Source organism: Schistocerca gregaria, chromosome 3 (assembly GCF_023897955.1).
Source record: "Schistocerca gregaria isolate iqSchGreg1 chromosome 3, iqSchGreg1.2, whole genome shotgun sequence".
NCBI classification, from domain to species: domain Eukaryota; kingdom Metazoa; phylum Arthropoda; class Insecta; order Orthoptera; family Acrididae; genus Schistocerca; species Schistocerca gregaria.
Window position 1 is genome coordinate 941,780,118 of NC_064922.1, and position 25,638 is coordinate 941,805,755.

The 25,638-nt window shown below is 44.2% G+C and overlaps 1 protein-coding gene across 1 annotated transcript in view; it reads right to left on the minus strand.

Moving 5' to 3' along the window:
- Window positions 1–25,638, minus strand: part of LOC126355716 (polyglutamylase complex subunit TTLL1-like) — a 186,122-nt gene that overhangs the window by 69,272 nt on the left and 91,212 nt on the right. The window lies entirely within an intron of this gene.

The following is a 25,638-nucleotide window of genomic DNA, read 5'->3' on the forward strand; positions in this document are numbered from 1 at the left end:
TCTGGGAGTGGGTGTTGTGTTCTCCTCGTCATCGTTCCATCCTCGTCACCGGCGCGCAAGTCGCCCAGCGTGGCGTCGACTGAAATAAGACTCGCACCTGGCGGCCGAACTTCCCAGGATGGGGCCTCCTGAACAACGATGCCGTACGCTCATTTCCATTTTACTTCCGGTAAGATGGGGCGACTGCGCAGATTCGTCTCAAGTTTCGGAGACACGCCGTTGCCGGCCAGATCCGTCGAGCTGTTTACGATTTTCTTCTGTGGGGGCTCCTGAAGTGTCGAGTGTTTGCATCATGTATCAACAAATTAGAGTAATAAATGAAAAGCACCAGTTTGCTTTTGTTCTACAATATTACTTTGATTGTTAAGCGGTTTTCGGCTTACATGGCCATCTTCAGACATTTACTGAGTTTTATCACCAAAGAAGTTAAACGTTAGCAGACGACATTGGAAGAGAAGTAACACATCTAGACTGACGTAGAAACATATATTAAGTAACATCTTTGCAATGAAAAAGTAAAAACTGAACAGTACATAAATAACAGTGGAGTAGACAGAGAAACCTTTAGCACAAAATAAGAATGGCATGCCTACATAACAGTTTCTATTAATAAACAAAACTAATAAAATTAGTACTAGACAAGGCTGCATCAGGAGGTATGAAACATGGAGAGTGATACACAACCAATTAAAAGAAAAGACAGTTATCAATGTAAATACAGAATACATAAGGAACTTAAGTAATATCAAAAAGATAAACAGAAATTAATAAATGGAGGTGTTTGAGGGAATCTAAAGTTTGAGAGTGAGAGTGTGGTGGTACTGCATTTTAACATTTACATTATAATCAAAGCAGTGGCTGTGTACCAGTTATCATTAAATAAATGAGCAAAGTAAAATATGAACAGTATTTGACGAGACAACTACAAGGGGTGTTAAACATGGACAGTAATACAAGTAGCAGTTAAAAGAAAGCCTTAACTATTGAAACTACAGTCCATGTGGAATACAAAGACAACATACAAAAACAAAACAACTTAATGAATACAGGAAAATGGGAATATGGAGGAAGAGAGAGTGTGGGAAATAATGAACAACAAAGATGATTATATGAAGTTTAGGAGAGAGGAAGTGTTGAGCTGTGTCTGGTCATTTAGGATTAGATCTGGACTGTGAGCAAGATGTTTGTTAATTTCCAGGGCTTCCAGCAGGTTGAGTTTATGGCCTTTGTTTGCTAAGTGAATTACATGGGACACTGGCTGGTAGCTGTGACCCTCACTCAGAACATGCTCAGCAAATTCAGAGTCTGAATTCTGCCACCTCCAGCTGCGTTCATGTTCAGCCAGATTCTGAAGCGACGCATTAATGAAGAGGTCAAGGTAATTCCACCGCACATGCCTGTGAACCTAATGGACAGTTCTGTCGTCGACTCCGTCAGTGCACCACAAGGATTACCTCACAGAAAACGTGTCCTGTGCTATTGTGTCATGAAGCGACATTACATTACTTATCACTTACGATCCTCGTGCGTTGCATTCCCTACTGAGCGTTACTGTAGAACTATAATAAAATGGTAGATGGTTTCTGTCGGACCCTACATTTCTCACAACTGAAATTTCTTGGAAAAAAGGCTTAAGCAACGAAACACACCGGTATAAACAGAGTCGCTAAAAAAACTAACTGTTTTTAATAAACTCATTTTGAGAAGAAACAGAACTCCTTGAACAAGTAGAGACAGGACGTTCATATTCACAGTACATGTACATTAGTATGTTCTGTAGAAAAGATTAGCATTCCCTACAGCAGCCCACACCATAAGGCTTTAAGTTGGCGCTGTATGTCGTGTTCGAAGGCACTCACTGCGATGTAGCTCCTCGTGTCTGGGCGAACCAAAATACGGCCGTCATTTTCAAACAAACAGGACCTCGATTGTTCCGGAAATACTATCTGATCTCACTCCCGTCCCCAGTGACGTCCTTGCAAACACCACTGCCGTCTAGCAAGTTCCCGCACATTCGTCAAAGGTAGGCGGAGAAGCGGACGACGCAAATACACTCCTGGAAATGGAAAAAAGAACACATTGACACCGGTGTGTCAGACCCACCATACTTGCTCCGGACACTGCGAGAGGGCTGTACAAGCAATGATCACACGCACCGCACAGCGGACACACCAGGAACCGCGGTGTTGGCCGTCGAATGGCGCTAGCTGCGCAGCATTTGTGCACCGCCGCCGTCGGTGTCAGCCAGTTTGCCGTGGCATACGAAGCTCCATCGGAGTCTTTAACACTGGTAGCATGCCGCGACAGCGTGGACGTGAACCGTATGTGCAGTTGACGGACTTTGAGCGAGGGCGTTTAGTGGGCATGCGGGAGGCCGGGTGGACGTACCGCCGAATTGCTCAACACGTGGGGCGTGAGGTCTCCACAGTACATCGATGTTGTCGCCAGTGGTCGGCGGAAGGTGCACGTGCCCGTCGGCCTGGGACCGGACCGCAGCGACGCACGGATGCACGCCAAGACCGTTGGATCCTTCGCAGTGCCGTAGGGGACCGCTCCGCCACTTCCCAGCAAATTAGGGACACTGTTGCTCCTGGGGTATCGGCGAGGACCATTCGCAACCGTCTCCATGAAGCTGGGCTACGGTCCCGCACACCGTTAGGCCGTCTTCCGCTCACGCCCCAACATCGTACAGCCCGTCTCCAGTGGTGTCGCGACAGGCGTGAATGGAGGGACGAATGGCGACGTGTCGTCTTCAGCGATGAGAGTCGCTTCTGCCTTGGTGCCAATGATGGTCGTATGCATGTTTGGCGCCGTGGAGGTGAGCGCCACAATCAGGACTGCATACGACCGAGGCACACAGGGCCAACACCCGGCACCATAATGTGGGGAGCGATCTCCTACACTGGCCGTACACCTCTGGTGATCGTCGAGGGTACACTGAATAGTGCACGGTACATCCAAACCGTCATCGAACCCATCGTTCTACCATTCCTAGACCGGCAAGGGAACTTGCTGTTCCAACGGGACAATGCACGTCCGCATGTATCCCGTGCCACCCAACGTGCTCTAGAAGGTGTAAGTCAACTACCCTGGCCAGCAAGATCTCCGGATCTGTCCCCCATTGAGCATGTTTGGGACTGGATGAAGCGTCGTCTCACGCGGTCTGCACGTCCAGCACGAACGCTGGTCCAACTGAGGGGCCAGGAGGAAATGGTATGGCAAGCCGTTCCACAGGACTACATCCAGCATCTCTACGATCGTCCCCATGGGAGAATAGCAGCCTGCATTGCTGCGAAAGGTGGATATACACTGTACTAGTGCCGACATTGTGCATGCTCTGTTGCCTGTGTCTATGTGCCTGTGGTTCTGTCAGTGTGATCATGTGATGTATCTGACCCCAGGAATGTGTCAATAAAGTTTCCCCTTCCTGGGACAATGAATTCACGGTGTTCTTATTTCAATTTCCAGGAGTGTATTTTCATCATACATATCTGGACTACAAAGAAAGTATTATAATTAATAAATTCTCTCTTCGTATGAATCATGTAAGAAATGTTTTCGTATAATGTAGAACGAAACGATCAAACCCACTCTTAGTAAATAACAATAATAATAATAATAATAATAATAATAATAATAATAATATACTGATGTGCAGCCTAGCTGTTGATCCCATGTTTTGCACGATATTTCGACGACTGACCCAATCGCCCATGTCATCTGTTGCGAACTGTGTTGCGCCATGCTCCGCGCCTGGACTCCAGCCAGACTGTGGAGTATAGTCGATGTCGCTTCGCTGTTTATAACGGAGTTCGATTCCCGCTTACGTCGTTTGATATTAATTTGGTTTTAAGATACCGCACTGTTATCCCGTGAAACACACATTTTCTCAGCGTGGATGAGATGGCCGACGAGATCGTAATAAATGAGAGCTGTACCACAAGTCCTCCTTAAGCTCAAACATCCATCACGGTTTTCTTGCTTTCGACAGACTCCTTAACTGCGCTGCACAGGAAACCTGAAGTTTGCACCACGCTACTAGCCCCGTCGTACTTGTTTTCACGGTTATACACTCCTGGAAATGGAAAAAAGAACATATTGACACCGGTGTGTCAGACCCACCATACTTGCTCCGGACACTGCGAGAGGGCTGTACAAGCAATGATCACATGCACGGCACAGCAGAATGACCAGGGAACCGCGGTGTTGGCCGTCGAATGGAGCTAGCTGCGCAGCATTTGTGCACCGCCGCCGTCAGTGTCACCCAGTTTGCCGCGGCATACGGAGCTCTGTCACAGTCTTTAACACTGGTAGCATGCCGCGACAGCGTTAACGTGAACCGTATGTGCAGTTGATGGACTTTGAGCGAGGGCGTATAGTGGGCATGCGGGAGACCGGGTGGATGTACCGCCGAATTGCTCAACACGTGGGGCGTGAGGTCTCCACAGTACATCGATGTTGTCGCCAGTGGTCGACGGAAGGTGCACGTGCCCGTCGACCTGGGACCGGACCACAGCGACGCACGGATGAATGCCAACACCATAGGATCCTACGCAGTGCCGTAGGGGACCGCACCGCCACTTCCCAGCAAATTAGGGACACTGTTGCTCCTGGGGTATCGGCGAGGACCATTCGCAACCGTCTCCATGAAGCCGGGCTACGATCCCGCACACCGTTAGGCCGTCTTCCGCTCACGCCCCAACATCGCACAGCCCGCCTCCAGTGGTGTCGCGACAGGCGTGAATGGAGGGACGAATGGAGACGTGTCGTCTTCAGCGATGAGAGTCGCTTCTGCCCTGGTGCCAATGATGGTCGTATGCGTGTTTGGCGCCGTGCAGGTGAGCGCCACAATCAGGACTGCATACAACCGAGGCACACAGGGCCAACACCCGGCATCATGGTGTGGGGAGCGATCTCCTACACTGGCCGTACACCTCTGGTGATCGTCGTGGGGATACTGAATAGTGCACGGTACATCCAAACCGTCATCGAACCCACCGTTCTACCATTCCTAGACCGACAACGGAACTTGCTGTTCCAACAGGACAATGCACGTCTGCATGTATATCGTGTCACCCAACGTGCTCTAGAAGGTGTAAATCAACTACCCTGGCCAGCAAGATCTCCGGATCTGTCCCCCATTGAGCATGTTTGGGACTGGATGAAGCGTCGTCTCACGCGGTCTGCACGTCCAGCACGAACGCTGGTCCAACTGAGGCGCAAGGTGGTGGAAATGGCATGGCAAGCCGTTCCACAGGACTACATCCAGCATCTCTACGATCGTCTCCATGGGAGAATAGGAGCGTGCATTGCTGCGAAAGGTGGATATACACTGTACTAGTGCCGACATTGTGCATGCTCTGTTGCCTGTGTCTATGTGCCTGTGGTTCTGTCAGTGTGATCATGTGATGTATCTGACCCCAGGAATGTGTCAATAAAGTTTCCCCTTCCTGGGACAATGAATTCACGGTGTTCTTATTTCAATTTCCAGGAGTGTATTTGACATAGTGCTCGCAGACAGCTGATTTACTCGGTTGGTTTGATCGGCTGTGCCACTGATATTCCTTGTATCTCTCCCCCACGTGGAGCACGCCACGGTCCCACGGAATGCGGTCCAGTCCCGGCTTTCGGAGACCTAGATCGCCTTTAACATTACGAAGAACACTCTTTCTCTTTGTAATAACTGAACACCGTGTATCCGAATGAGCCCACCAATCTTTGCGGATATCGGGCCAGCATAAGTTAGATAAGCGACCCTTGGGTTCTTTTTCTGTGTCGTAGTCTCAACCTCATTCTCAGGTTTCTTGATTTTTGATTGCAGCGGCCGCCCAGTTTCACAATCTGTGTATCCATTCCTTCGGAACAATTCTCGTAGGTATATTTCTTCTATGACGCTCTCCCCTGTCTTATTGCCGCCGGGCATAATGGGCAACAGTCCTTAGCTTGGTCCTGAGACGAATGGAGATGGCTCGAGAGGTTTTCTGTAGATGCTCTGAACCAGGGATCCGTCCGGTCTTGTCTTCACTAAAACGCCCAGTAAAGATAGCTGGCCAGCTTTTTCAGTATCATATAAGGAGGAACGGTATTTAAATGTTCCAGGACATCTTCAAGGATTTTTCGTTGTGTAAGGTCACATTGCAAATCTGTAGCCCACGTATTAAGACGTACCTGGCATTTCTTATCCATCACGATAAAGAAACATAACTATCTACTGACTCAAAGTCTTAAGATCTAAGAGATGATCTATCGTTCAGTATCAGTTATCGCGTTTTCGAGGCCTTTCCAAGTCTTTGCGGCTAGCTCGACAAAACAAAGTCATAGTTAAAACAGATGACGCAGTTTACTTGTGCAGTGGCTGCACTCCGGGACTGCTCTCAACTGAAAGAGCGCGAGAATCGCGTGACTGGCCCTCTCCAAACACACGTTGCTTGCGCCACCGTCTCAGTACAGAAAGTAGTTCCCTTCCCAATTAGAATAAATGCTAAACTTCCTTCTTCTCAATAAAGTACAATTATTAAGTGCGTCTCATTGAGGCAAACCGTCCATAAGGCCCCCCTCAGAGGTTCGAGTTCTCCCTCGGGCATGGGTGCGTGTGTTTGTCTTTAGGATAATTTAGCTTAAGTAGTGTGTAAGCGTAGGAACTGATGACCTTAGCAGTTAAGTCCCACAAGATTTCACACACATTTGAACATTTTTCTCCCTCGGGCATGGGTCTGTGTACTGTCCTTGGCGTAAGTTAGTTTAAGTTAGATTAAGTAGCGTATAAGCTTACGGACCGATGACAACAGCAGTTTGGTCCCGTAAGACCTTACCAAAAATTTCCAATTTTTGTTTCGTCCATAAAGCTTGGCGCACGGATATAATCAAGCTCACGCTCTCTAAGAGCCCATAACTTCCGCTAGACATCTGATAAGCGCAACTAATACCTTTAAGATCTTCAGAGACTCTGTGGGTTCCGTCTGCTACAAGTTAAGGGTATTATTGTAATGTCATAGTATCAGCAGACGCACATCAGTCAGAGATTGGCGTGCTCTAGATCGTTTACTTCAAAGTATTCCCGGGACAGCGTAATTAAGGAGTCTATAGAAATGATTACTTCTGAACCCTAATAAACCATTAGGCAGATTTCAAGTTGAACAAGTCTGGAGCGCAACACTCGATTTATTAATATTTGTATTAAGATCTAGTTGGTCAGCTAATCCACCTGAGCAGGAAAAATCTGAGATAATGTTCGTTTCAAGGAATTACATAACAACTCTGAAAAACAAAAGAGAACCAAACGGCACAGCGGCAACAGAAAGTAGAATTCTGCCATAAATGGCGGTACGACACCAACAATACGTCACAGCCAGGTAACACTCAGTTCACAAGACTTCATGCACACTGACGTCATTTTGACGTCACGGTCTCTATCGAAGACGGAAAGAACTGTCTGACGACTTTCGTGACCGTACGGTTCACAACAAGTGAGGCGAACACAACTTTAGATTAGATTAGATTAGTACTTGTTCCATAGATCATGAATACGACACTTCGTAATCATGTAGAACGTGTCAGGTTAATAAAAGGTGTCCATACAAGATATTACATTACACAAAATATTATATGACACTTAATATTATTAATTTTTTGTGGGGGTTGGGGAAATTACCCACTTACTATATCCAAAAATTCATCTAATGAGTAGAAGGAGTTGCCATTAAGAGATTCTTTTAGTTTCCTTTTAAATGCTATACGGCTATCTATCAGACTTTTGATGCTATTAGGTAATCGACCAAAGACTTTTGTGGCAGCATAATTTACCCCCTTCTGAGCCAAAGTTAGATTTAACCTTGAGTAGTGAAGGTCATCCTTTCTCATAGTGTTGTAGCCATGTACACTGCTATTACTTTTGAATTCGTTCGGATTGATAATAACAACTGTCATAAGTGAATATATATATTGTGAGGCTACACTGAAGGTCCCTAGCTCTTTAAATAAGTGTATGCAGGATGATCTTGGATGTTGTTGTTGTTGTTGTTGTTGTTGTTGTTGTGGTCTTCAGTTCTGAGACTGGTTTGATGCAGCTCTCCATGCTACCCTATCCTGTGCAAGTTTCTTCATCTCCCAGTACCTACTGCAACCTACATACTTCTGAAGATCTTGGATGAGCTCCAGCAGTTATTCTGATTACACGCTTTTGTGCAATGAACACTCTTTTACTCAATGATGAGTTACCCCAAGAATATGATGCCATACGAAAGCAGAGAATGAAAATAGGCGTGGTAAGCTAATTTACTCAGATGTATATCGCTAAAATTTGTAATGATCCTAATAGCATAAGTAGCTGAACTCAAACGTTTCAGTAGATCCTCAGTGTGCTTTTTCCAGTTCAACCCCTCATCAATGCATACACCTAGAAATTTTGAATTTTCTACCTTAGCTACCGATTTCTGATCGAAGTCTATATTTATTAATGGAGTCATTCAATTTACTGCGTGTAACTGTATATACTGTATTTTGTCAAAGTTTAATGAGAGCCCATTTGCAGAGAACCACTTAATGATTTTCTGAAAAACATCGATTACAATTTCATCGGTTAATTTTGTCTGTCGGGTGTGATAGCTATACTTGTATCATCGGCAAAAAGTACCAGCTTTGCACCTTCGTGAATATAGAATGCCTAGTCTAAACAATAACATTAGCCTCGATTAGAGAGAACTGGAAATTGCACTTCTTCTTTACTGCAGGATACTAAAACATCTAAGTTGCATTTTTTGTTGTTGTAAATGTATAAAGTTCTGCACTCATGTGCACTAAGGTGAGGTTAAGGGAGAGATTAAAAGTTTGCAGGAATAATTCCGAAACCTACTGAAATACTTAATACCCCTTCATAAACGCCGAAAGCGAGAGCTACAAGCAAAAAACAAGCTGAAGCCAGCCAGTATTGAACTCATTTAATGTATATATTCAATACGGCTCATTAACGTATCTCAAGATCGTAGGTTTACTTCTACGAACTCTGAAACTAGTTTGAGGTGTAGGTCTGTAATTAAAAATGTGACGAGCCGTTCTAGTAGACGAATTAGAGCGGCAGCTCATTTCACTTCTGCTCTATGAGTAAATGCTTTTTCGAAATACCAGCAAATTGATGGTCTCTTGAAAATGCATCGGTATTGGCACAATTCGTTGTAGTAGAATGACGAAAATATCATACTGGTGGATAAATATGAACTTTAATCGAAGGCATTCTTGTTTGGCAAAGACGTGTGCTAAAAGAACTAGCTCGTAAATTTTCTTTTATACTTTGCAGATTCCGGAGACTAAGTTGCCTTCTAATTATTTTGGAACCGTGTCAGTCTTTTCCTATGCTTTGGATTGTGAAAGGTAGTTTGCTGTACCTAATGATCAACGCGTTTTGAATATTTACTCGCACTTGCGTGTTTCATGGTTAATTTGCAAATAACTGACAATGACAACTCACTCCTGAGAGAACATTCTATGTACATAACAGCAAATACAGCAGAACGTACTTCCATTAAATTAATAAGGAAGTCCCACAGTATTTCAGTCTGGAAACTGCTGGATGCGAACAAGCTACTTCATACTTCATAACTGCACATTAGCTTCAACAATCGATATGTCGTTATGCGACATTTAATTAGAACAAATCGTACCAAGAAAGACGTATTTTATAAATCAACTGTGTTCCGTTGCCTTGAAACGTCGTACTTTCATAACACCCAAGTGATCATACGGAAATTATCTATTACGAAATCCAATACCGTGACTCCCAAGCGTCCCACATCGTACGCTAACGAAAGTCGATAGCTGTTCCTGCTGTCTTAGATACCGCACGTGACGTCAAAATGACGTCATGCACGCATGAAGCCTTGAGAACTGAGTGCTACACGTCACATCTGGTTATTACCATTTATTACCAAAGCTACGTCCTCCGCCAGTCAAGATAGACTATGTCAGTATTACAAGGTTAAGATTACACAAGCATAATACACTACTGGTCATTAAAATTGCTACACCACAAATATGACGTGCTACAGACGCGAAATTTTACCAACAGGAAGAAGGTGCTGTGATATGCAAATGATTAGCTTTTCAGAGCATTCACACAGGGTTGGCGCCGGTGGCGACACCCACAACGTGCTGACTTGAGGAAAGTTTCCAACCGATTTCTCATACACAAACAGCAGTTGACCGGCGTTGCCCCGTGAAATGTTGTTGTGATGCCTCGTGTAAGGGGGAGAAATGCGTACCATCACGTTTCCGCCTTTGATAAAGGTCAGATTGTAGCCTACCGCGATTGCGGTTTATTGTATCGCGACATTGCTGCTCGCATTGGTCGAGATCCAATGACTGTTAGCAGAATATGGAATCGGTGGGTGCAGGAGGGTAATACGCTGTGCTGGATCCCAACGGCCTCGTATGACTAGCAGTCGAAATGACAGGCATCTTAACCGCATGGCTGTAACGGATCGTGCAACCATGTCTCGATCCCTGAATCAACAGATGGGCATCATGATGGTCGCATCCGTGTTTGGGCGACATCACTGTGACTGCACATTGGAAGCGTGTATTCGTCATCGCCATACTAGCATATCACCCAGCGTGATGGTAAGGGGTGCCATTGGTTACACTCTCGGTCACCTCTTGCTCGCATTGACGCCACTTTGAACAGTGGACGTTACATTTCAGGTGTGTTACGACCCGTGGCTCTACCCTTCATTCGATCCCTGCGAAACCCTACATTTCAGCAGGATAACGCACGACAGCATGTTGCAGGTCCTGTACGGCCCTTTCTGGATACGGAAAATGTTCGACTGCTACACTGGCCCGCGCATTCTCCAGATCTCTCACTAACTGAAAACGTTTGGTCAATGGTGGCCGAGCAACTGGCTCGTCACAATACGCCAGCGACTACTCTTAATGAACCGTGGTATCGTGTTGGAGCTGCATGGGCAGCTGTACCTGTACACGCCATCCAAGCTCTGTTTGACTCTATGCCCAGGCGTATCGAGGCCGTTATTACGGCCAGAGGTGGTTGTTCTGGATACTGATTTCTCAGTATGTATGCACCTAAATTGCGTGAAAATGTAATCACATATCAGTTCCAGTATAATATATTTGTCCAATGAATACTCGTTTATCATCTGCATTTCTTCTTGGTGTAGCAGTTTTAATGGCCAGTAGTGTAAATCAAGAACAAAAATAAGGTAAGTGTGCATAAAAATACAAGAACAAAGTTGCTTAAGTAGTACAGTGTAACAGTTGATAACATACAGAGTGAAAATTTTGAACAACTTCATTTTCACTTCATTTCGTATAATAGTGCGTAGTTTAAGGAGTCCAGTTTGCTGTCTGACTGTCAAAGAACTCATTTAAACTGTTCCATTGTTTTTGGCGTGGTTTTTGTTATATCTTTCGTAAAAATTTCACCAGCTTCAAAGACTGTTGAGCTGTGTATCGACTCGGGCTACACCTTGTGTTTAGATTGCTTTGGTTTTCCTTTTGTTTCCCTGACATGTTTATTTGATATGTTGTCTGTCATTAAGTGGCTGCTTGGTTGTCTTTTCCCTTCGCTATCCATACCTGCGTTTTGCTTCCGGGAACTGTAGGTAGGAAGTGAGATCTTTGACCGGTGGTGGCGGGGCAGTAGGCGCGTGCCTCAGAGAGGGTCTGGTGGACACGGTAGGGCAGTGTGGCTCGCCAGCGCGGGCCAGGCGTGGTCGGCTGTGCCGAGTCGCCACGTGATGTGTGTCGGTTGACGGAAGAGCTCCCCGCGGGTTGGTGGTATACGGAATCGCCCCACGAGTAGTTGCTCTTCATTTCACCTTGGTGGGACGTTAACAAGCTTCTTTAAGTCCTGCGTTTCAACACTGAAGTTTAAAAAGGAGACACCTAACATGAAGGAGCGGTCACTACCCGTGTAAGTAGGCTGTTTAGGTTTTTTTTATTGGTAACGCCGCCGCCACGTAGCGCTCTGTATGAATGCACTGGCTGTCCTGTGTGCAGTCAGTGACTGGTTGGCATTGTTGTAATACTCGCCATTGTAGTGTTGGGCAGCGGCAGCTGGATGCTAACAGGGCGTAGCGTTGCGCAGTTGGAGGTGAGCCGCCAGCAGTGGTGGACGTGGGTAGAGAGATGGCGGAGTTTTGAAATTTGTAAGAATTGGTGTCATGAAGTGATATATATATTATGACTACTAAGGTAAATACATTGTTTGTTCTCTATTAAAATCTTTCATTTGCTAACTATACCTATCAGTAGTTAGTGCCTTCCGTAGTTTGAATCTTTTATTTAGCTGGCAGAAGTGGCGCTCGCTGTATTGCAGTAGCTTGAGTAACGAAGATTTTTGTGAGGTAAGTGATTTGTGAAACGTATAGGTTAATGTTAGTCAGGGCCATTCTTTCGTAGGGATTTTTGGAAGTCAGACTGCGTTGCGCTAAAAATATTGTGTGTCAGTTTAAGCACAGTCTTGTAATAATTTTTCAAAGGGGACGTTTCATATGTCGACCCTTAGCCAAGGATACCTCACTGGAATCTTCTGATTTTTTCTTGTAGTTTGTGTAATTAATGTTGATTTTGTTTATTGCTAGCACGTAATTGTAGAGAGAACCTCCTTTGTAGTTGTAGTCTTTCATTGTTGTACAGTACAACAGTTGTGGCATGCATGTAGAGTTGCACCAAGTATTTCGCATCTGCGCTTGCAATTGACTAGATATTATTTTCAGTGCTACGTTAATGTGTTCTCTTATTTTTGCTCTTCAAATTGTGCTTTTCTGTGTTGTCGTGTGAAATATTGTGACAATAATGGCGTGTGAAAAACGTAATACTAGGCTCCAAAGTAAACTGAGAAATGACAGTGAAGACGAAAGCAGTGTGTTAGCGCCACCGAGTAATGAATTAACTAATGTTCAAAGTAGTAATTTGGTAATTGTACATAGGGAAATGGAGCGGGCTGCAACCAATGGTGTAGACAGTGAAACAAGTAGTGAACAGGGAACAATTATCGATCGATCAGTCGGCAACACCTCGCCTCAGGATTCCGAAATGACAGGACACATTCTTGCAAATACAGTAGATTCAGGTTTTGCGTCCTCACCGTTTTCTCAAATACACTCCTGGAAATAGAAAAAAGAACACATTGACACCGGTGTGTCAGACCCACCATACTTGCTCCGGACACTGCGAGAGGGCTGCACAAGCAATGATCACACGCACGGCACAGCGGACACACCAGGAACCGCGGTGTTGGCCGTCGAATGGCGCTAGCTGCGCAGCATTTGTGCACCGCCGCTGTCAGTGTCAGCCAGTTTGCCATGGCATACGGAGCTCCATCGCAGTCTTTAACACTGGTAGCATGCCGCGACAGTGTGGACGTGAACCGTATGTGCAGTTGACGGACTTTGAGCGAGGGCGTGTAGTGGGCATGCGGGAGGCCGGGTGGATGTACCGCCGAATTGCTCAACACGTGGGGCGTGAGGTCTCCACAGTACATCGATGTTGTCGCCAGTGGTCGGCGGAAGGTGCACGTGCCCGTCGACCTGGGACCGCACTGCAACGACGCACGGATGCACGCCAAGACCGTAGGATCCCACGCAGTGCCGTAGGGGACCGCACCGCCACTTCCCAGCAAATTACGGACACTGTTGCTCCTGGGGTATCGGCGAGGACCATTCGCAACCGTCTCCATCAAGCTGGGCTACGGTCCCGCACACCGTTAGGCCGTCTTCCGCTCACGCCCCAACATCGTGCAGCCCGCCTCCAGTGGTGTCGCGACAGGCGTGAATGGAGGGACGAATGGAGACGTGTCGCCTTCAGCGATGAGAGTCGCTTCTGCCTTGGTGCCAATGATGGTCGTATGCGTGTTTGGCGCCGTGCAGGTGAGCGCCACAATCAGGACTGCATACGACCGAGGCACACAGGGCCAACACCCGGCATCATGGTGTGGGGAGCTATCTCCTACACTGGCCGTACACCTCTGGTGATCGTCGAGGGGACATTGAATAGTGCACGGTACATCCAAACCGTCATCGAACCCATCGTTCTACCATTCCTAGACCGGCAAGGGAACTTGCTGTTCCAACAGGACAATGCACGTCCGCATGTATCCCGTGCCACCCAACGTGCTCTAGAAGGTGTAAGTCAACTACCCTGGCCAGCAAGATCTCCGGATCTGTCCCCCATTGAGCATGTTTGGGACTGGATGAAGCGTCGTCTCACGCGGTCTGCACGTCCAGCACGAACGCTGGTCCGACTGAGGCGCCAGGTGGAAATGGCATGGCAAGCTGTTCCACAGGACTACATCCAGCATCTCTACGATCGTCTCCATGGGAGAATAGCAGCCTGCATTGCTGCGAAAGGTGGATATACACTGTACTAGTGCCGACATTGTGCATGCTCTGTTGCCTGTGTCTATGTGTCTGTGGTTCTATCAGCGTGATCATGTGATGTATCTGACCCCAGGAATGTGTCAATAAAGTTTCCCTTCCTGGGACAATGAATTCACGGTGTTCTTATTTCAATTTCCAGGAGTGTAAGTCAAGACACATTTTCTGTTTTTCAAACTGCGAATATTGCCGGTTCAAATGCATTGCCGAATAGCACTAAGGAACATGTTTCAGACACCAGTGCATTGTTATTACAATTAATGCAACAAATGGGACAAAAGCTTCAAAAGTTAGACACAATGGAACAAAATCGGAGACAAACACAGCAAAAGCTTCAAAAGTTAGACACAATGGAACAAAATCTTCAAAAGTTAGACGCAATGGAACCAAAGCTTCAAAAGTTAGACTCAGTGGAACATACGCTTGAACAAACACGTGAAGACTTAACTACTGAATTACATAAAATCGAATCGAAATGTCAAAAACTTTGTAATGACGTAAAAACACAAATTTGTGAGCATTTCCAACCTATTTTTTCGCGGCATGAAAATGCATTACAGAATCATGAAGCAGCCATAAAAGAACTGCAAACTATTGTTCATGAAAAACATGAGACCTTGCAAACCAAAATTGACTCAGTTGCATCTACCGATTCGGTTACGCAACTTGCAAAAACTCAAGCGAACTTAAAGGACACAGTAGATACTCTGAAAATTGGTTCAGAAAGACATATGGAGGACATTAGTTCATTACCAGAGAAAGTAGTTGAACTTTCGGATCAGCTAAATACACTCCTGGAAATGGAAAAAAGAACACATTGACACCGGTGTGTCAGACCCACCATACTTGCTCCGGACACTGCGAGAGGGCTGTACAAGCAATGATCACACGCACGGCACAGAGGACACACCAGGAACCGCGGTGTTGGCCGTCGAATGGCGCTAGCTGCGCAGCATTTGTGCACCGCCGCTGTCAGTGTCAGCCAGTTTGCCATGGCATACGGAGCTCCATCGCATTCTTTAACACTGGTAGCATGCCGCGACAGTGTGGACGTGAACCGTATGTGTAGTTGACGGACTTTGAGCGAGGGCGTATAGTGGGCATGCAGGAGGCCGGGTGGACGTACCACCGAATGCTCAACACGTGAGGCGTGAGGTCTCCACAGTACATCGATGTTGTCGCCAGTGGTCGGCGGAAGGTGCACGTGCCCGTCGACCTGGGACCGGACCGCAGCGACGCACGGATGCTCGCCAAGACCGTAGGATCCTACGCAGTGCCGTAGGGGACCGCACCGCCACTTCCCAGCAAATTAGAGACACTGTTGCTCCTGGGGTATCGGCGAGGACCATTCGCAACCGTCTCCATCAAGCTGGGCTACGGTCCCGCACACCGTTAGGCCGTCTTCCGCTCACGCCCCAACATTGTGCAGCCCGCCTCCAGTGGTGTCGCGACAGGTGTGAATGGAGGGACGAATGGAGACGTGTCGTCTTCAGCAATGAGAGTCGCTTCTGCCTTGGTGCCAATGATGGTCGTATGCGTGTTTGGTGCCGTCCAGATGAGCGCCACAATCAGGACTGCATACGACCGAGGCACACAGGGCCAACACCCAGCATCATGGTGTGGGGAGCGATCTCCTACACTGGCCGTACACCTCTGGTGATCGTCGAGGGGACATTGAATAGTGCATGGTACATCCAAACCGTCATCGAACCCATCGTTCTACCATTCCTAGACCGGCAAGGGAACTTGCTGTTCCAACAGGACAATGCACGTCCGCATGTATCCCATACCACCCAATGTGCTCTAGAAGGTGTAAGTCAACTACCCTGGCCAGCAAGATCTCCGGATCTGTCCCCCATTGAGCATGTTTGGGACTGGATGAAGCGTCGTCTCACGCGGTCTGCACGTCCAGCACGAACGCTGGTCCAACTGAGGCGCCAGGTGGAAATGGCATGGCAAGCCGTTCCACAGGACTACATCCAGCATCTCTACGATCGTCTGCATGGGAGAATAGCAGCCTGCATTGCTGCGAAAGGTGGATATACACTGTACTAGTGCCGACATTGTGCATGCTCTGTTGCCTGTGTCTATGTGCCTGTGGTTCTGTCAGTGTGATCATGTGATGTATCTGACCCCAGGAATGTGTCAATAAAGTTTCCCCTTCCTGGGACAATGAATTCACGGTGTTCTTATTTCAATTTCCAGGAGTGTAATTTATCTACGAAGGTAGATGATAATCTGAATGACACAAAACCGGTAGTCTTTAATGACACAGAAGAGTTCGAACAAATTAGGAAATTCAAACAAAATCAGAATCAAATTAACACGCAACACCAAAGAGAAATCCGGGAAGTACAAGATCAGCTGACACTGGTAATATAAGAATTATGTATTTCAGAGGACACTCGCACTCCAATACGGGAAGAGGGACATATAAATACGGAACTGCAACAAAATAATAACACAGGGCACTTTGGAGATTATGAAAGAAATTGGCAAAGTACACCGAATTTTGAGATGGAACCGCCGAAACGACGTAAGAATGACCGACATGCGACCCGCCGACATGATGATTTTGACTATAAGCTGTTCATTACTACACGTAAATTCAAAACATTTAAGAATTCTGGCAACGAAATTCATCCACAAGCGTGGCTTCATCAATTCTCTCATTGTTTTCCTCCCAACTGGTCATTAGAGCACAGATTAGAATTTATGTGTGGCTACTTGGAGAATGAACCAGCTGTAAGAATACGATCGGTCATTCACGATTGCCACAGTGAAGGAGAATTTTACCATGCCTTCCTCTCAGCATATTGGTCTCAAGCCACAGATGACCGAGTAAAACATGGTATCATAATGATGAAAAATTTCGAACAATCTGAATTTTCAAGTCTTGTGAAATATTTTGAAGACATGTTACATAAGAATCAGTATCTTTCAAACCCATCCAGCCCGTCAGAACTCATCCACATTTGCTCAATCAAATTACCGGAACATTTACGACATATTATTTTGGCAGGCCGTTGCAAAGACGACATTGAAGCTTTTCAGGGACTCTTACAGGAATTAGAAATTGACACTGACAATCGCGGAACGTGAAAACAGGAACACAACAATTATAGGTCACCTCCGTCGCAATTCCGCGATGAAAGAAATAATAACTGGACACGACAAGGCTATTCTCACAACACAAATCGTGACCAAAACAGACGTCACCCATATGACAACCGTTGGCAGAGTAGTAATAATTACAGAGAAAGATCACCTCTCCGCGGTAATGACTATCACAGAGACAATCAGAGAAACAGACAATAAGGGAACCAAAATAATTACTATCAAGGGAGACAGAATAACTTTAGACGCAACGGTCCACCACGCATTTACTTTTCTGGGAGAAATTCTCCACCACATGAGCGACAAACAAGAAACTATGTAAACTACCGACATAACGACAGACCGGAATTTCATCAGAACTGGCGAGCTTCAAACAGGGCAGGGCTTTCTCGGCAAGGTGAATTTGTAGAAGTTAGGTCTCCTAATCCCAATAACGCGCGCCAACAAAGAGACAGACAATGACTCGCACCGCAGGCAGCCGCGTGCGCCGATTGGCTCAGAGAAAAATAACATAAGCTCACCTTGAGAAAAATTCCAGTATTCCTTACCGACCTATACGACATGATATTTGCGTTCAAGTTAACTCTGAGCACTAGGAAGAGTAAAGGATTGTACTACATTTCACATGTAAAACCGTTTATTGAAAGATAATGTGCTTTTTAACTTTGTTCACATCACGTCACTAGTATACTTTGTCAGACTAAGAATCTGTTAACATGCAACAATGTTTTGAAGTTAACTATCCAGTTGAGAACTTATTTAGAAAGTATTTACGAGTGCATTATTATAGTGAACAGACGTCACAGTGTTATTGTGTGTGTACATTCTTGCTTGTTAGTTGCACGATTACGTAACGACTATAAGGCTTACATACTTAGAACATTTACCAGTCCTGCTAATGAGATTTTAATGCAACATTTTGGTTTACTTGAAAATACATTCTGGTTTTAAAGTACTTTCTGTGAGATACCAGATGATACAGTGGTTAGTTTATGTGACAGCTACACGACTTTATCACGACGCTACTAATGAGTGACAATTTACAATGTTGCTTTTGCAGTTTATCTGTTTTATATCTGCACAGTTTTTCTGAATTTTTCTGGAAAGTAAAACATGTTTTAGTAGTAACTTTTGTGGTATAGCTACAAGGAGACAGTCTTTTCCGTAGCACGACAATACGTTACAGCATAGTACTTTCTTGATCACGGTTAGGTACGTAATAACTACGATATCTATACGGAAAGCATTTCACTTTCGTTTATGATGAGGTAAGTACATTGACTTCAGCAGAACTTTGCTTACAGAGGACGATAACTACGACACTTCCACAGAATTATCTTACAGCAAAACGCACGTTTAGCACTACAGGGCACGCATTTGAGTGATTAATTTGGTACTTAAACCATTTATTTTTCAAGATTGTTGAATTAAAAAGAAAGTTTTTCGTGATACATTTCATTCCATTGCTGTAATCTGTAACACCTGAGGGTATAATTACAGTAATCCTCAGGGGGTTACACGCTTACTTTGTGTACCATGTGTTTGGCAAGCAAAAGGAGCCCTAGCTAATATGGTATTTGCTTATACAACTTTACACATAGGTACCATATTTCTCTCACACATAATTACAGAGCTATCTGATTATTTAACAGAGAAACAAACATTTTTTTTTACTACGTCAGTGACAGATATTTACGCAATTACACAGTTGGATAACTTCACACTTATGAAATTGTATTTGTCTGTACTTTGTGAACTGTTCATATTTTTTCGGAACCATTGTGATACTGTGAGAGCTTTGAATGACATACTGTATTTGGTATGGGATCATGATTTTTAAAGTACGTTTGAGGTAGATGACATTTTTGACATGAGCAGAGAATTCTTTTACGTTTTGAAATTATTGGAGGAAGCTACGACGATTTTGAGAATTTCACTGAGGTGTTTTGATGTTATTATTACGATGACTACGTGTATTATGCTGTTGCGGTATGTTTATGATCAATAAGCTGATGCTATATGAGTTATTTGATTATGCTACTTATCTGTTATGATGGAATATTGAAGAAGTGTCGACGAATAAGGTAAGAAATAATGAGTAGAGGTTAGGGACTCTGGTTTGTGAAAAAGGTTGTTGGAAACCAAGAATCGTACTTTAAGAGTTATGAAATGTATGCAAATGCGTGAATGTATTACAATGCCGACGAAAATTTTTTGGACATTGTTACATCAATAGGATTTTGTTTCTACTGATGTGTAACGCAAATTCTTGACCTGTGAATTTTTTTTATATGAGACTGCCACTGTAGCGGAAACTGGTGTCGTAAATATTTCGATATGACAGTTAAGTGACCACCTGCACGTAATGCGTCGTGGGCACCCAGCTGCGCGACAACCACCTGACAAAAAGAAAGGCATTAGTGTGTGCCTTTCAGAGACACAGGTAAAAAAAAAGAGGCCATTATCCTCGCTATTGACATTCATTCCTTTGTAGAAAGCATCGCAAATACGACACGCCCAAACTTGAAAACATATGATTACACTGTGGAGCTCTTAATGTATGATATTTACTGAAATGAAATGATGAGAAACATTTCACGTCTATTGTCTTGCTAGTTGGAGGATTGTTTACTGCATTATGAAATGCCTTATGGCTAGCGAATGACGTTTCAGTTTTTGCTTTGATCCCTTCAATTTAAGTTCCTTTCTCATTCATTATGGACTGAACACTAATTGTGGTGCCACTAACGGCCTTTACATATGACCAGAATTTGTGTTCTTTGAAAGATCACTTGCCAGTATTCTGAATGACGTTTCACGCTTGCTTTGCCTATTTTGTTGAATATCTAGTTTCTAGCTGCCCTGCAGCAATGGTTAAAGTAAAATTTTATAGATGTGCTAATATAAATATTTTATGCCTACAGACCCAGTAAAGAATAACTTCGTGATATACTTCCAAAAAAATGAGGGAGCACAAAAAGACATTGCCCTTCAAAGGAACTGCATACATAATTTTCTTTTCAAGTACTTGGTAATTTATTTCATTGAATAAAAAGTGGTGCACCATTTTAATTACATAGACATTAAGATGTGAATATTTCGAGTAGATTTCCCCACCATGTTATAGTTCTGGGTGGAGATTTTAATTTGCCGGATATAGACTGGGAGACTCAAACGTTCATAACGGGTGGCAGGGACAAAGAATCCAGTGAAATATTTTTAAGTGCTTTATCTGAAAACTACCTTGAGCAATTAAACAGAGAACCGACTCGTGGCGATAACATATTAGACCTTCTGGTGACAAACAGACCCGAACTATTTGAATCAGTTAATGCAGAACAGGGAATCAGCGATCATAAAGCGGTTATTGCATCGATGATTTCAGCCGTAAATAGAAATATTAAAAAAGGTAGGAAGATTTTTCTGTTTAGCAAAAGTGACAAAAAGCAGATTTCAGAGTACTTGATGGCTCAACACACAAGTTTTGTCTCAAGTACAGATAGTGTTGAGCATCAGTGGACGAAGTTCAAAACCATGGTACAATATGCGTTAGATGAGTATGTGCCAAGCAAGATCGTAAGAGATGCAAAAGAGCCACCGTGGTACAACAACCGAGTTAGAAAACTGCTGCGGAAGCAAAGGGAACTTCACAGCAAACATAAACATAGCCAAAGCCTTGCAGACAAACAAAAATTACGCGAAGCGAAATGTAGTGTGAGGAGGGCTATGCGAGAGGCTTTCAATGAATTCGAAAGTAAAGTTCTATGTACTGACTTGGCAGAAAATCCTAAGAAATTTTGGTCCTATGTCAAAGCGGTAGGTGGATCAAAACAAAATGTCCAGACACTCTGTGACCAAAATGGTACTGAAACAGAGGATGACAGACTAAAGGCCGAATTACTAAATGTCTTCTTCCAAAGCTGTTTCACAGAGGAAGACTGCACTGTGCTTCCTTCTCTAGATTGTCGCACAGTTGACAAAATGGTAGATATCGAAGTAGACGACAGAGGGATAGAGAAACAATTAAAATCGCTCAAAAGAGGAAAGGCCGCTGGTCCTGATGGGATACCAGTTCGATTTTACACAGAGTACGCGAAGGAACTTGCCCCCCTTCTTGCAGCGGTGTACCGTAGGTCTCTAGAAGAGCGAAGCGTTCCAAAGGATTGGAAAAGGGCACAGGTCATCCCCGTTCTCAAGAAGGGACGTCGAACAGATGTGCAGAACTATAGACCTATATCTCTAACGTCGATCAGTTGTAGAATTTTGGAACACGTATTATGTTCGAGTATAATGTCTTTTCTGGAGACTAGAAATCTACTCTGTAGGAATCAGCATGGGTTTCGAAAAAGACGATCGTGTGAAACCCAGCTCGCGCTATTCGTCCACGAGACTCAGAGGGCCTTAGACACGGGTTCACAGGTAGATGCCGTGTTTCTTGACTTCCGCAAGGCGTTTGACACAGTTCCCCACAGTCGTTTAATGAACAAAGTAAGAGCATACGGACTATCAGATCAATTGTGTGATTGGATTGAGGAGTTCCTAGATAACAGAACGCAGCACGTCATTCTCAATGGAGAGAAGTCTTCCGAAGTAAGAGTGATTTCAGGTGTGCCGCAGGGGAGTGTCATAGGACCGTTGCTATTCACAATATACATAAATGACCTGGTGGATGACATCGGAAGTTCACTGAGGCTTTTTGCAGATGATGCTGTGGTGTATCGAAAGGTTGCAACAATGGAAAATTGTACTGAAATGCAGGAGGATCTGCAGCGAATTGACGCATGGTGCACGGAATGGCAATTGAATCTCAATGTAGCGAAGTGTAATGTGATGCGAATACATAGAAAGATAAGTCCCTTATCATTTAGCTACAAAATAGCAGGTCAGCAACTGGAAGCAGTTAATTCCATAAATTATCTGGGAGTACGCATTAGGAGTGATTTAAAATGGAATGATCATATGAAGTTGATCGTCGGTAAAGCAGATGCCAGACTGAGATTCATTGGAAGAATCCTAAGGAAATGCAATCCTACAACAAAGGAAGTAGGTTACAGTACGCTTGTTCGCCCAATGCTTGAATACTGCTCAGCAGTGTGGGATCCGCACCAGGTAGGGTTGATAGAAGAGATAGAGAAGATCCAACGGAGAGCAGCGCGCTTCGTTACAGGATCATTTAGTAATTGCGAAAGCGTTACGGAGATGATAGATAAACTCCAGTGGAAGACTCTGCAGGAGAGACGCTCAGTAGCTCGGTACGGGCTTTTGTTAAAGTTTCGAGAACATACCTTCACCGAAGAGTCAAGCAGTATATTGCTCCCTCCTACGTATATCTCGCGAAGAGACCATGAGGATAAAATCAGAGAGATTAGAGCCCACACAGAAGCATACCGACAATCCTTCTTTCCACGTACAATACGAGACTGGAATAGAAGGGAGAACCGATAGAGGTACTCAGGGTACCCTCCGCCACACACCGTCAGGTGGCTTGCGGAGTACGGATGTAGATGTAGATGTAGAATATACATTTTCCTTATCTGCGTTGTTGTCTTCAGTGTACTATTTTTTCTGCTTGTGGGTTTGTCATGTTTAGATATAAGTTATTACATTTATTGCTGCTTGCTTTGCTTATCTGCACCTTTTTTTCATTGCTGTTTGTATTAATTGTTTTGTGCTGCTGCATTGCCTCGTCCCTTAGTTAAGCATCTGAGCTCAGTAGATTTAAGTTAGCTTAAGAGGGGGTAGCCTATATAAGAGAATGAATTGCGATGGATCTGAAGAAATGCACTGAGAGGTTATATGAGAAAAGTACAGAAAGCAGGTATAGATAGGACTTTTTGGAAATAATGAAGAACGAAGGGAGATCTCCGAGAAGTAAAGAAAGTTTTGTTTGCAAAATACTGCAGTAAAACAAACTCTGCCCTTTCCTTGTGTTATCCCACTATGTGTTTGTGTACCCTTGTGTATTTATGTTCTTCCTGTCTTTATATGTTTATCTGATAAGACTTATGTTGCAGAATTTTTCTAATACTAAGCTGCATTCACTATGATGAGGAATACTGTTATCCTCAAATATAATTTGCATTAATAACATGTTATTTACTTTGTAAAGATGTTTACACATTATTTATTCTGTTTTGTTCTAATGCTCATGTGTGAAGTTGATGTTTCAAAAGTTTTTCTTATCTTTTATGTATGTACTTATGTCGTAATTTTTGTAACACTGATGTATTTGCTATTTCGATTCTTTTATAAAGCCTGTACTACTACAAATGTTATCTGTATTGTTATGTTCTTTAATGATATATTTTGTACCTTTGTTATTGTATTCTTATGTTATAAAATTGTAATTGAGACCAGTTCATCAAATTAAGTAACTTGTAAATTACATTTCACTGCACACGTTTCTGTTGGTCATAGTATATGGACAATATGTGAGAAGTAGGGACTGTTAGTGCTTGAACGTGTGTTGATAATTCAGCAAGGGACTGGTTAACAGCATTGCTGGTTCTAAGGACAATTCCAAAAACTTTGTGAGTGGACAAGTATTGGGTTTTGGACTTGCTATATTATCCACAAGACTCTTCAATGGTGATTGTGCGCCTGCACAGTCAAACATATGCCTGCTGGCTATCTCTACAAGGACTGCAGTGGGTCTGCACCTCTGGTGGCCCACCAATACCCTAATCTCTACCAGGACTACAGTGGGTCTGCTCTGTGATGACCTACCTACCGATAGTCTTCAACATCGACTGACTCTGCTGTGGCCCATTACCTGTCTGCATGTCAAGAGTCAGCACTGTCTTTCGTTGGAAGGACAACACTACTTCTTCAAGACTGCTTAGAAATCCACTACTTCCAAGTCCAATTTCTTTTATTGCTCAGACTTTGATAAAAGCTCTGCAATTTTACTGTGATGAACGATCAGGACTGTCTTTATGGACTGTGAGAAAATTTTAGCTTTTGACCAACATTGTATCAATAAGTGTGTGCATTTGATATTTTTGTTATAGTAATGATAAAAAATTTTATCAAATCTTTATTGGCCAGTGCCCAAAACAATTTGTAAAATTTTTTGTGGGGAGCATGGGGGCTATGTAAGTAGGCTGTTTAGGTTTTTTTTATTGGTAACGCCGCCGCCACGTAGCGCTCTGTATGAATGCACTGGCTGTCCTGTGTGCAGTCAGTGACTGGTTGGCATTGTTGTAATACTCGCCATTGTAGTGTTGGGCAGCGGCAGCTGGATGCTAACAGGGCGTAGCGTTGCGCAGTTGGAGGTGAGCCGCCAGCAGTGGTGGACGTGGGTAGAGAGATGGCGGAGTTTTGAAATTTGTAAGAATTGGTGTCATGAAGTGATATATATATTATGACTACTAAGGTAAATACATTGTTTGTTCTCTATTAAAATCTTTCATTTGCTAACTATACCTATCAGTAGTTAGTGCCTTCCGTAGTTTGAATCTTTTATTTAGCTGGCAGAAGTGGTGCTCGCTGTATTGCAGTAGCTTGAGTAACGAAGATTTTTGTGAGGTAAGTGATTTGCGAAACGTATAGGTTAATGTTAGTCAGGGCCATTCTTTCGTAGGGATTTTTGGAAGTCAGATTGCGTTGCGCTAAAAATATTGTGTGTCAGTTTAAGCACAGTCTTGTAATAATTTTTCAAAGGGGACGTTTCAAACCCGTCAGTGTTGCACAGAAGATGTGAACTCCGGTGACAGAGCGTGTTGTCGCGTGACCGTGGCGTGTTGGGTACTCTGGCGACGCGTGCGCGGTCGGATGTGTGGATCTTTGCCATCGGAGATCGTGTACTGCCTGTTCGAGAATAATTTCAAGTTAAGTTAGTGGAAGGTTTAATCATTAACTAATAAGTTTGCGTAACTAGTGTCTCTTCTACCTTGTGGCCTCCGGGGATCGGGTTTCCTGTCCCTGGCACCGGTGTAATTGAAGACAGTGATCTTTCCTCCTCCTCTCGTTACTGTCCGATGGGAGGTGTAGTTTTAGCAGTTCAATTGTTTCGTTATTTTGTCGTGGGTTATGAGTAAATTCATGCTTCTTGTTGGTCGATCATGTGGTCGCTCATTCAGGACTGTGTGGTGTAATGTTTAATTGTTTACTTGCACGAGGTTTGCTCTAATGG